This window comes from Lichenostomus cassidix, chromosome 10 (genome assembly GCF_008360975.1).
Source record: "Lichenostomus cassidix isolate B80296 chromosome 10, HeHo_3.0, whole genome shotgun sequence".
Taxonomy (NCBI): domain Eukaryota; kingdom Metazoa; phylum Chordata; class Aves; order Passeriformes; family Meliphagidae; genus Lichenostomus; species Lichenostomus cassidix.
Genome location: NC_139491.1, coordinates 10770467 through 10784553, shown reverse-complemented (window position 1 = coordinate 10784553; position 14087 = coordinate 10770467). Strand labels below are relative to the sequence as shown.

At 42.0% G+C, this 14087-nt stretch overlaps 1 protein-coding gene across 4 annotated transcripts in view; it reads left to right on the top strand.

The window, feature by feature from the left end:
• SEMA6D (semaphorin 6D) overlaps positions 1-14087 on the top strand; it is a 246991-nt gene that overhangs the window by 201190 nt on the left and 31714 nt on the right. The window lies entirely within an intron of this gene.

Here is a 14087-nt window from a genome sequence, read left to right as displayed (position 1 = left end):
AAGTTTCAAACTGGCCAGTCTCCTTGTCTGTTTTAACTTGCAAGGTTGAATCTATCGTGGACAAAGAAAATCAACAGTAAACCAAAGAAAAATCATGGGGAAACATGGATCCAGTGTTAACATTTCCATCCCTTTCACTGGGCTATGACAAGGGAGAGACTAGAAAAATATGTATTGTAAAATACAATCTTATCTTGCTACTCCCCTTTTAAGATTGATGAGTTATAAAAGCAATTAGCCAGAAATGTTTTAAAAACTTGTCAAATACATTATTTGACAAATATATTAATAAATCGTGTATCTAGTAACAAACTGCATGAGCTCTGAAAACTACCTCATCATTTTAAAACAACTTGAAAATCTCATTTCATCCATTGATGAATCACCTGCCTGCATTAGCAATAAACTGGCACAAGCAAGACAGAGACATTTTTATCCTTCAAATCATATGAAGTGCATTTCAGGACACTTACACTTTGCTAAATTTAAGCAAAGGCAAAAAAGGCACATGGGTATGTGGTTTGAGATAGTGGAGGCACAGCCATGGGTTTGGGGCAATTCTCTGCATCTGTGCAAGCTCCCACTCTGGCTTCTCTGCAGGGATTCTCTTCTGCACAGGGAGTGGTGGAGGTCCTCAGCTGAACCTCTCTCAAGTGATCCCCAGCTCACCTGCAGCTTGTGAACTGGGGAAAGACCCCCTTAGTCCTTTAGACACCCAGAAAAAGAAATTCCTATTAGGTCAAACTTTACATTCTTATCAGCAACTTCAGTCTCAAGCAGTCAGGTGGCTCCATGCAGAGAGCTCATGCAAAGCACCTGTGTCACCTCCAGTAACCCAAATGTATCTCCTTGAGGAAAGGGCCCCTCCTCCCATCCCGGTGGCACACCTTGATGTTGAGAAGCTCATTGCCCTCTCGTTCCCTTTCCTCCCTCTGGCTCTGGCCTTGTCAATGGCTGAATTTGATAGAAGTGAGAAGAACTATAAAGTCCATATTTATTTAACTCTGTGTGGTTGTGAGAGTGCTTGTCCTGCACGTTTAACTGTCAGTGGCTTTCAGACCTGGTGGATGCTTCATCTGGCAACTGGATTTTGCCTCGTACACTGCTTGTGATGCATTGTCACTTAATTGGGTTGAAATTAAATAAATTGAGCCAATCCTATTCTCCAAGGTTATGGACTCCTATCTGTGTACTGGACTGTGGTAGTTGGTGGCTTTGCACTGCCAGGGGATGTAAACTGTGTGCTTGGTTTGGTGCCTATGCAGTGTGTACTGAGCTCCTGCTGGCTTCTCAGGGAGTTCCTAAGTTGTGGCCAAACCCAGCTTCACCAGGTACTTCTGCAAAAGAACAGTTAAATTCTCAGTTCTTTGCAGTCTAAAATATAATCATTCATGATACATCTTTGAATCATGGTCTTTTCATGCTGCTCCTATTATCTATTATCACTAAGCTAATCATACTGTTGTGCTTTTTTTCTGCCATGTATTCAGTGACATTTGGAGATGAGATGGCTGCAAATATGATGTCTTGGTAAGGGAGAAACAGTTCAGAGGGATACAGTGGTTATCACAAAAGTTTCATCTGGAAAAGATTTGGATCTAGTAAGAAGGGAAAGAAGAAGAAAAAAAGAAAAATTCCTTTATTCAAAACTAAATACCCAAAAGCATGGCTTTTGGTGAAGAGATGAGTGGGAACCCACTACTTAGTTTCTCAGAAATTTCTGCAAAATAGAATTGTGCCTGCTGGATCATTTTCTCCATTTCACAGGCAGAATTTCAGGTCTTAGCTGAAAAAGGAATGCAAGTCTTCACATCTTGAAGTCAAGGTACACACTCTCTTGGTTCTTTCCTAAGCATTGCTCCAGCTCATCTCCATTCACAAGAAGCCATACCATATATTAATAGACAACTTGGCCTTGGAATTTATTTTGCCGATTTTGTTATTGCCTCATAAACACAAAGCTTCCTTAAATTGTCATCAAAATACATCACCATAAAATTACTGAAGCAATAGAAGAAAAAACCTACAGTACTGCTACACCAAATTCTACTTCAAGTCCTGTGCTGCTCCTCTGTGAAATTCATTGTCCTTGGAGGGATCTAACAGCTTTGCCATATTCTTTCACTGACATGGGTAGTCCAAAAGAAGCAATCACACCTTTAGCAAAAGTTGATTTAATTTCCATGGGACTGTGGGCTCCAATCTAGTAGGACCATCTTAACTCTTTTTATATGCAGCCAGCACTAACTGCTGTTCTTTGCTACTTTTCACCTTAGATAGACATTTATGGCTGAGTAAAGTGGCTGTAATTTATATCTGAGCAAAGCAGGGCTCTTGATTTGGAGCACTTTCCATGGGTGTAAATGACAAGCCCAAGGCAGCAGCAAATCCAGCCCAGAAGATACAGTTAGTCCTTTTCAGGGAGCTGGGGAAATGAGACTTTGATTACTGTGATCTGTACCGGGAGGATGTTGCAGGCTGTGTGACACTTTACAGGAGAGGAGAATTTTGGTTTTGCTGAGCCATACAGTGCCTCATTCCCCACACTTGGTGTGTGACAGGGAACACCAGGCAGGGGTCTCTGTGCCTGCCCCAGGTGGGAGCCTTTCCATGAGACTTCCTGCACCTCACGTGGAGAAGGATTTTGGGAACCTCCCAGATGTGCAGGCAGAGATGATGTTACGATATGAACACTGCGATTCTCGGTAAATAAACGGTTGGGAAATGGCAGTACCCAATTAAATGGCAATAAAGATTCTGTTGTTTCAGTTTTATGCATGTTTTAAGACAAAATCTGTGATGAACTGCATTGTGTATGCTTGCACCAAAATAAAGAGGGTAGCATGCATATAAATAAGTTTAGCATTAGACTGGTATCTTTTTCAAATTATGACTCACTAACAGAGTTTTACAGCAATTTGATTACAATTTTACTGTGTGGAGGACTCTTTTGCATCAGCTTCACAGATACCCACCTTTTAAATTTTATTTAATTTGTATGGATTTTTCCTGCACTTTCATAAGCAGGCATCACACATCTGAGCACACACAAAAAATGATTACTTAAGTGATGATTTAAAAATAATGGATGTACATTAGCACATGAATGATTAATTCCTTTTTGTGAGTACAAGCATCCAGGCTATGGCTGAGTAAAATATTGATGGTACAAAGGAAATGAGCTGTTTCTTAATTTAGTTTTGTTCTGGTAATGTGTAACTAATGTTGTTCCCTTCTAGCAGTATGCATTTAGTGACCCTTTTAAATTTTAATACCTAGTGATAGCTAAACTAATAGTTTCATGGGACATATAAGACGAGATTTTGAAAAGATGCAGGTAGAGTTTACATGCATCAGTTTGAGACTCTGTAGCACATATAACACAAATTGATACTTCTAGAAGAACTTGGATAAATTCTTCACACACAGGCTGGCATTTCACTGGAAAGCTGAGGCTTTTTTTATACAAGACACATTGAAAGGTACAGTCTTCATTGTCATATTAGTCTCACGAGGCTGTGGCATATGAATCCCAGTTCATCGAGGTCTGATGCTCTTGTGAGGCTCTTGACAGTGTGGGGGTTTGTGACATTAGAACAGAATGAGACTGCAGGACTGCTCTTACCACCTGGCACTTGGGCACATGTTAACTCTAAATGCAGGGTAACTTGAGCACTGAGATTAACCTCTGCTGGACTCCTGCAGCTCCACTCAGAGGTACCTACACTGTGGTTTCTCACCGTTCCTCAGCTGTTGATGTGTTTCTGGAAGTTTTTGCCTCAACTACAGCACCCTGAGATGTTTTCCCACATATTTGCTCCTAAAGGCCACAGTGGGGAGAAAGACACTGAAAGCCAAGCACTGTTCACGTGGTGCTGCCCACACCATCATTGCAGAGCAGGCCAGGCTCACCCATCCCAAACTTAAACCTGGTGCTGTGGAACAGAGCAGGACGGGCTGGAAACCAAATAGAAACATTTAAATACTGCAGCAATGTATGTAAGGACACAGGTTGAGGTAGAGCACAGCTCCAGGCTTCAACATCCTCAGATGGGAATACAACCTTGTTACTCAAGGTTGATATACAGACTGGATTGCTGGCACTGCCTACCCCCTGCCCATCTGCTGGAATGGCACTTTGCCCACTGCGTGGTGACGTGCCAGGTTTCATTTGAAGTAGGTGTCTTCTAACAATGGGTTTAGAAAGCAGCCTGTTGAAGACAGCAACTGACACTTCTTTCTTCAATAGGCTATTTTTGGAGTGGGAACACTTGCTGGCAGCAAGTGCAAAGGGCCTAAATCAGTTTTTGCTAGTCAGCTGCAAAAAAAAAATCTCATTTGCTACAGTAACAGAAGGTTTGGGCTAAAAAGTAAAGCAATTGCTTCCATTTGCTCTTGCTGGCCTCACATGGGAGTGTTTATTGTGGATACTTAATCCCACTTTGCCAAACTGCATGGCAATTTGCAGGTGAGAAGGGAAAAGGGAAAGCGGAACAGTGTATTGCTTTAGAGACAAGAAAGGGTGCTGCTTTGTTTAATTTTAAACCGTGATCCTTTGATATTTTCCACTGCTGCAATGGATATTATATGGTAATCCTGCCAGGACATTTTATATGTGAGGAAGAGTTTGAGGGTTGGCTCCCCAGGATGACATTTGAAAAGTATAGTTCACTTTTTTTTTCTTTTGGCAACTGAGAGAAAAGAGGGATCTTCACTGAGTCCCAACAAAACATCAACAGGCTTTCTGTCATCAGGTCTGTTTGAAAGATTTTTGAAGATCCTAGGGAAAAACAGACTTAGCCACTGTCAAAAGTTCACGAAGGGGTGAAGATCAGAGAGCAAGTTAACGCATGCAGATCTCCCGAGTGGCATTCTGGATACAGGACGCCTGAAACGTGGGCAGGGTGTAAAACCACATGGTTTTAAGAGCAGCCCAGATGGTCAGCAACCCCAGGAACACATGCACACGTGCTATCCTGATCCTTCTAGGAAGGATTTTGAATCTAAATTGTCAGCCTGACATCAGTGCCATGACATTACTGATGGGCAGGAGTGATAGATGAGCCACCTTGCAGAGAGCTCCTCACTTGGGTCTGTAGTAAGAAGTCAGATTGCCTAACATCCCACTTCCAGCATGTCCAAAGCTCATCTGAGCTTGAGTCCTGGCATTGTGCTGCGATGTGAGTCCAAGCTTGACCACAGCCCTGATCTGCTCTCAAAATCACCAGTCAGCTGTCTGAGCAGGGCACAGTCTGCTTTCTCCCTGCTCTGCCTTTACTGTCTCCCCCTCCTTCCCCTGGCAGTGCACTCAGGGCCTGGGGCAGTGCAGGGGGCTGGCCAGGTGGCAGGGAGCCTGCTAAGCCTGTGCTTTATGCAGCTGGTCTCCACATACGGAGAGTGTTTCTGTATGGAATGGCTACACGAGGAGGAGGAGACCCTTCCATCCCTCTCTGGTTTGGTGCTGAACTCCTGGCCTGGTGCACATGCATGGGTGGGTATGGCAGGGAGAGCAATGACCAACCAGGCATTCTCTGCCAGCATGCAAAGTACATATGCACAAAAGAAACAATCACTGAGATTCTTCTGAATGTGGGAAGCAATTCAGGCAGCATCTGAAGTACTCAGATAAAATGTCCAAGTCTGAAACAGCTTTTGATAAGAAAGCTGGGGATAACTTGTAGTTATCTTTGGCTACTGGGCAGTAGAGACTTTATTATAAAATTATTCATTTGCTATAATATGGCTGCTAAAACCCTGGCACCTTGTAATGCAACTAATTTAAAAAAAAAAAAAAAAGTCAAATCTATAAAAGGAGCTGGAAAACTTTGACTGGAACCACAAATACTGTTTCTCCCATTGCTTCCCAAGTAGTGAACTGCTTTCATGCACTCCTCTTCCCCACAAAGACACAGAGGAGAGGAGATCTGTAGCTAACAGCGACAGCAGCTACAATTGCATCACTCCGAGCAGCAGAGGGAACAGAGTGCCTGCAGCAGTCTCTGTGATTTGCCAAGAATGGAGATGTCATGGCTCACTCTTTTTTTGACCTATGTCAGATAATAGTGTTGGCATTCCTACCTGAGCCTGTTTTTCCATGTCAAGCACCATCCAGAGTATTTAGTTATAACTTGATTATTACTGCTTGTTGCTTTGTCATGTGTTTTGGCGATGTTAATTCTCCCAGTATGTGAGGCAAAAAGGCGGTTTTGTGGGATAGAATAGGTGCCACTGCTAATTTATATTGCCTTGGATCCAAAGTGCTTTCTACACTTTTGACCCCAGACACCCCCCTCTTCTAGACCAAGCCTCCTCCCTTGACAGCTCCTTTGCATGATGGTTTCCTGCATGACTTGTCACAGACAATGGTATTTCCCCAGCCTCTGTGGAGCTTTGCATCACTCGAGATTAGTGGGCTGACATGCACAGTCATACAAGCAGCTGGCACACTGTGATCAGTGAGACAATGTGGGGGTGAAATGGGCCACCTATCTCATTGTCACCTGCTGTCACCTCAAAGGTGAAAATGTGTCATCTTGCATCCTCTAAAGCAGTAGGATGTGTCCCTCGATCAGTGGCTTCTGGACACGGTGCACATTTCAAAGGTTGATGGGGGGAAGGAGCAGTGGTGACTCCAAAGAGTCAAACACTGCACTCACTTCTGCCTCTTAATTTTGATAATGTGGTATATAGAGAATAGTAATTGTGTGTACTTGCCTTCCATAAGTGGAAATTTTTCTTCTGCACTAACATGCAAAGCACAGAGCAGAGGAAAGAAAATGTTTCATGGATGGCTCTGTTGCAGCTACTCAGCAGAAAGGATTTTGCAGCCCACAGTCAGCACACAAGAAGGAACACTGAGGGACATCACAGCTAGAAGCCATTTTTTTTCAAACAAACAGTAATGTTAGATAAGGCCATAAGTGTTGAAAAACTAATTAAAGGTAATCACCTATGGCTCAAGAACAAAATATCCGGGGCTGAAGTCAGATACTGAGATGTCAAGGGACACACACTAAACAGAAACTCAAGGTAACATGCCAAAGGCAGCAATTCCTGTCATTACTGATTGTGTGTGGGCTATGGGCTTTTTGTGTGTGTCACAGGTAAAAGTAAATAGTGTGATCATCTTTCCTTTAGCCTAGTCTACCCTCTTGCTGGATAGGAATGGCATGTGGTAAGGCTTTATTTTTTAGAATTCACGCAGATACAAATTTGCAAGCAGTTTGTTTACCTTTCTATTCTTAGTAATTACTGGTATTAACTATTTTCTAAGCACCCTCCCGACATCAGCCATGAATAATGTCGTCTGATCCTTTACAACTGTTTCACTGTCACCCAAATGAGGCAGGGTTTTGGCTCCTGAGTCAGTGTGAGGCTGGACAGCTGCTTAGCTGTGACAGCCCAAGGAGCTACCTCAGGCTTGCCCAAGGGGGATTCAGACTGTACTGAATTACATTCTTAGAGACTAATTTAAGGCCTTAATCCATGGAGTTATATTTGGTGGGACAGTGAAGGAGCAAGGTTTATGTGTGTCTGTGTGAGTCTGTACATGTACACATGTTTAATTACTTGTTTTCTGTAATACTAAAACCTCCTTGACTAGAAAATGTCATCAGCTGCTACCTGTGCACTCACCTTTGTGTAGGACGTGATTGTTTGTGTGCAAAGTCAAGCTGATTCATGTTGGATTTTATGGACTCTGGAATGAGTAACATGATACAGATCTATAGATAAACTAATCTGCTGGTATTTATAACCAGTGAGCAATTGCTTCACCCCTTTGCAAGTTTTGGGATGTGACAGTTACAGTAGAAAGCAGCTTTACTGTAGCTCTGAGCTGTTTGAGAACATGTACGGTTGGCTACATTTCTAAGGGAATATATTATTTGCCTTAAAGAAAACATCAGTCATGTCTTTGGTCATTCTTACTGATAGGGAGTAATTCTTCTTCTTCTTGGTCAAGTCATAAAACACTTAGAATTCTGAGCCCAGTAAAGCAGACAGATAAAATCATCTGCTCTCATCCTACATTATCTTGTAATTTACACATAAAAAAACAGTGAAATGATAAAATGTTTTCAGGCCTGTTCCTGTTCTGAAGGTCAATGGGTCTCCACAGGACAATGGGGACTCATCACACAGAATCAATTGCAGGATTAGGTAATCCCCTAAAATGGGACTGAAAAGTGATTTTGTGTAACAGAAGTTGCTATACATAATATATAAATAGATAACATTAAGCGTCTTGTCATCTTGTGATTATATGCCATGAACACAGATTTGTTACTAATACATCTTTTCATCTGTCTGTGCCTGGAAAAGGCAGCACATTTCACTACTAGTGAGGGAAAGTGTAGGTAAACTCTGTGGATGGTGAATCTGTACTGAGTAGCAGTATGACAAATGAAATTTTGGAAATTAAAATTGTAGGCTGTGAGGAAGATCACCTATTAATCTTGGAAGTGTGCCATTAAATCTAATTACAGTATTTTGTTGGTATTACCTTAGATGTTTTGAATTAATTTCCCATCAAAAGATGGGTGCTGTAATATACCAAACTGAAAAGCTAATAACTGTACAGAAAATTGAGGGTTTTTTTGCTTTCAGTCATTCCTATAGACATTTCAAGTGCTGAGGGGAGTGAGCAACACCTACTGCTCTATACCTGGACCCAAAGGGCAGCAGGGCAATGCCTTCAGGGTGGCTTTGCTGGTGCCAGCTTTCTGCCCTGTACAGCTGTCCCTCACTGGGACTCTTTTGCAAGATTATTCTTTTGCAAGGACCAGGAATTAATCATGTTTTACTGTTGCAAAGATCTTTGTAGGAAAGTGCCATGGCCAGAACCATTGGCCTGAAAGAGTTGGTTTTTCAAAGTTAAGCCTGATGGGGAGCTTACAGGCAGGAAAGACCAGTTTTACAGGACTGTGCCCAGTTATGTTTATTGCTTGAATCCCTTTTATTAGCTTTGACATACAGTCATCCAGATTTCACTCTAGGCACATTTCAAGTTGTAAAATGCACAGGACAACACATTGCAAACGTTGTGTCCATGTCTCTTCTGTCTTTGCTGACTCGGGGTTCTCTCTGCCAGCCCCACAGCCTCAGCAAAGGAGGAATTTCTGGCTTTCCACTGCCTCAGGTTCATCTGCAGGGGATCCTGCAGGATCCCTGCTGGCTCACCCATGCAGTATACTGACAATGCTTAAAAAAATTATTTGTTTTGCAATTATTTTTATTCATTATTGGCACATCTGCTCTGCCTCCCCAGAGTGTAGATAGGGGGATGAATTGGAGAGCCAACATATTGAATTTCAGCCGGGCCTTTGCCTGAGAGCAGCTATTAGATTTATCACTTAAATATTCAATATAGAGATAGTTCTCTGGGCTTCTCAAGGCAAACTGATGTCAGATAATGGTGGGTGGTCATGAATAACAGTGTGGACCCATTTTTTACACCAGCCAGAAAGCTAAATGGCAGGAATGAAAGCACATGCACATGCTGATCCTATACAGAGACAGGACAAAGTTGCCAAGTTGGGGTGCACAGCCCAGCACCAGCATTAGCAAAAAATTATCACTACACCTTCAAGTGACAGGCATACAGCCTGAGATTTGTGCACATCCCTTTAAATGAGGAGGCAGATTAGAACACTATAAAAAAGAGAACAATGATGTTGCTAATGGTTGGACTCGATGATCTTAAAGGTCTTTTCTAACCTAAATGGTTCTATGTTAAAGTGAATTCTTGACAGTCAAAAATACTTCAAACACAGTGCTCAATACAGTACCCAAGAAGATGCTATAAAAAAGTGTTGGAACTGTTTTCTGTCCTCCCTACATTTTAGAAAATGGTGATTACTTAAAAGCACCTTCTATAATTTTCTGACAACTGTCAAGGGTGAAAAGGGTTTTCCCATCATTGGAAAAACATGAGAAAATTATCTTCTCTCCTTTAACCATTATAAAGAACTACACTCATGTGATACCTTGTATACTATTTACGGGGTAAATTTATGACATCTTTTCTTAAACGTAGCCCTCTTAAAATAATACTTGAGTTATAACCAATTATTTGTCTATATCAACACAGCACAGGCTTGTTACATTAGCAATTTGCTATTTTTAGGCAATTGGTGTAAATCATGAGCAACAATATTCTGAAATGTCTCACTTCTGACTTGCATTGATACTGCTACAGGCTCAGAACTTGAAGAAGGAAAATGGTTGGCTCAGCTTTATTGCTTTGCCAGCCAAACACGGGGATTTTCACCTGTATTCCCCCAGGCAACAAGGTTTAGGGTGATTGAACATGGATATGATTGAAATGCACTCCAGGCAGAGTAAAGATCCATCTTCTCGGGATCAAAACTGTGGGGAATGGGGGTGAATGAGTGGCTACAAGAAGGGCAATACCTACAGCAAGGGTTCATGGAGTTGGGATGCTAAAGGCAGGAACAGTTGGCATCCCTCTGACAGAGGTGAGCATCAGGAAACACATAATTCTGCATTGTGCAGGCTAACCCTGGAACACCGTAATGAGCTATCAGTTTCAGCTTATGTGGCTTTAACCCTGTTCTGGTGATGAGCTGTGAGGCATTACAGCTTGATCTTCCTATTTTCTACATTTATGTTCTTAAAAGTCCAAAGGAGAGAATTCTTCACCAATCAATAGAGATAAAAAGCTTGCTTTTCTTGGAAATTGTTCCACAATTATTCACATATTATACATGTCTGCCCTGCCCTGTGCAATGGCTCCCAGGATATTGAGAAGACAAGAAGACACATAAAACCACAGCTGTATGAAAATAACTTTTCTAGGTTGTTAATACGAACTAATATTATCAGGCAGACAAATGTTTACTCCTTCTATGGGAGCATTACTCATTGAATAGCACCTTAAATTGTCCAACTAATTTTATGCACTCATAATAAATAAATTCTATTCTCTTTTATTATCAAACTTAATTACAGTCAAGGTAAGTCATAACATCGCACTTTGCAATTGAGATTTAAGGACAGTGACTATAAAAACTGCATGTCTACTTCATCAGGAATTATGTATCGATCCATATTAAATTACCTACCAGTTCCTCTATGCAATGCCTTGCAGTAGGCAGATGTCTGTATGCACTGGCAAAAAAGAGAAGGGAGGAAGAAAATATTTAGCTAAAATAAAATGACTCTTAGGATGTAACATCATCACTTCTTGGCACTGCTGTGATTTGACCATCCCCCTGAAACTGACGTTAGCTGTTTTTATTGGAAATGACAAAGCTTAAATGAACATGTCCTCAAAACACAAGCTTGATATTTCATTCAGAAAGCATTGTGTCCATGTGTTTGTGTGCTGAGTCACTGATGGAGTTCTGGCTCAGCCAGGGGTAGACCATCAATGCCATTTCCCTCAGTACTTGGTATTTCCTAGGGATGTGCCATTTGAGCTAACTTTCCTGAGCTACCATGCTCTGAAGGTGGTTTCCCAAACTTGCAAACTGCCCTGCACTGCGTGCACTTGCACTTCCTTACCAAATCACCGTGAAGTGGTGATTTTAATCAACACACCTACTTGCTGAAATCAGTTCAGCTTTGGTTATAAACCCAGTGGAGGCATTCTAGCAGAATGAAATGTCTGGTTTAAACACAGTTTAGTATTATCCATATTTTAATGCATAAAAAACTCAGTATGTTGTTCTAACAGAGGGTGGTTCCATTATGAGTATGTAAATTTTTAGTATTTTGCTTACATTTTCAAATCCATGAACAAGTGTTGCTCAAGTCTGTAAAACATTTAGAAAGTGAAGTCCTTTAGCCAGCAGAAATAACCCACACACCCTGCCCATGAGCTAGGTGGGTTAGTGCTCCTGTTCCCACCTCAGACACAGGGACAGTCTTGTTGAAGCCAAAGCTGGTCCTCGGGCATTCCTGGCTCTTGGGCTGACACTCAGTCCATTTTATTCTGCCTCTGTACTTTCAGATTCTACGGATGTGTTTCTTTTGCAAATCAATCATTCCAGGGGTAATTAACATTTAAAAGCCAGGTTTCTTTTAATTCCATTAGTATATTTGTGACAAGAAATGTGTTGGCAGAATCCAAAGGTTAAGAGTTACAATGAAGAACAAGTTTTAGGATAAATGAAAGTTAAGGCCTAAAATAGCCTGACAATACCCCATTAATCTGCACGCTATTGACACAATAGTGGTCTGTTGTGTCAATGAGGATTTAAGAAGCTTTGCAGCACATGTTACTGATAGTTTATCATATCAATAGGAGCCTGCATATATTTGTGTTTAAAACCTGTGGCTGTGTAATTCCCTGACTGCACACATATTGTAAGTGCACATACTTTAAATCCTTACATAAAGTGGTTTCTAGCCATGCAGCAAATTTTAAAATGATAATAAACTACCATATTTAAGTGTAGACACAAGGTATTACTCTTGGCTGCACCAAAATCCTCTAAAATCTGTTCTTCTAGCTGAAACCCTTTGCCCTACAGGAATGCGATCTGATTCTCAACATTGTGTCACCTGCCTAATTGAAGCAGAAGGAGATTTAAACCATATTAATCTTTCATCCTGATATATGGAAACCTTGAGTCAGCTTGTGGCTGGAAGGTACAGCAGGGAAGAAAGGCTCCTTCCCACAAGCTGCCCTTCTCAGAGCAGAGGGGAGTCTGCAGCCACAGCCCAAGCAGTGCCAAGGGCTGTGCATCCCATGCCCCCATGGCAGGGATAACCGAGCAACATCGAGGAGTCATTTCTACACGGCAGTCACAAAAGGGATGTGTTAAATGAAAATATGAGTGGCTCTTCCAGCACTGCAGTTTTTCTGGCTGGCACTAGCATCAGGAGTTTCAAAAGCCAAGGAGCAAGTCCCACATTTGTAATGTCCTGGTGTGGGTAGCCTGCACCAAGGTACCCATCCATACCCACCATAAATCCACACCACAGTGGGTCTGCTCCCAGAGTCTGACTTCCACTGCAATGGCCACAGAGCTATTCTGTGAAACAAATCCTTCTTTTTGAGCACTTTCAGCTTTTTTGTCCTCAGGTTGCAATTCGATTCCTAACCAAGTGAGTAGTCTCTATCGCAGCATTTTCACGCACTGTGCAAATTTTGATGCCTTTCAGATTAGGGCTGTTCATGAGAAAGAGAAAATAATGTCCTTACACCTTTAACCAGGCAGCAGCTCCTGGGGTGCCACATAGCTGTGCTGTGTTCGCTGTGAGGAAGCCCATAATGATCTTGCCTTTAGCCTGTCACCACTAGGAAACATCAGAGAGAGACAGCCAAGGATCTGAGTTGCCAAAAACGTCCTATTCCCATGGCTGGGAGATTTTGTTGGCACCATCTCTAAAGAGAATTTACTATGGGCCAAATCCTGGCGCCCTTGCTTAGATGAATCAGTTCTCAAGAGGCAACGCTCCCGCTGTGAGTGGTGCGTGCGTAAAAACCTGCCAGATCAGCCCAAAATACTGCTTAGGAGTATCAAGTGCTTGTCTTCCAGAGGGGTAGGAGTGCTGTGGGAAGCAACCAGCCCAAGGCTTTGCTGTGGAGAGCGCTCAGCTAAAGGGCAAGAATTTGGGAACTGCGCATGAATGAAGGCCATATCCCCAGCAAAAATCTCTAAGTTACTTGTACTCGGAATTTTTTTTTATTTCCCGTAAAACAAACACAGGTTATACAATTTGGCAAGTAATCTTTTTTTCCCCCCTTGCAGGGCTATCCAAAATATTCCATGGTACTTTAAGCCTTAATTAATTTATCTTTCATGTGAAGAAAAATGAATTAGTGACAGCTATTTCCTGGACTTCATTTCTGGGATTAAACTCTTTGTTTCTGGAATATCTGAGGGGATTTTGGACAGGCGTTTAAAAAGATGTCATTTCAAGGACATCCCCCCCCCCAGCACCGCACGCGAAGTACTCGTCTGCAAAATCGAGTCTCATTAGCCTGCAAAATTGCATTGCTCGCAATGACTTTTTCTTCCCAAGTTGAAATGAAAATTTCTCTCTTAAGAAGCGAAGGTGGCGTCGGCGATGAACAAAACGCCTTCTCGATGGCTTCGCCCCAGCTGTTTACCTCC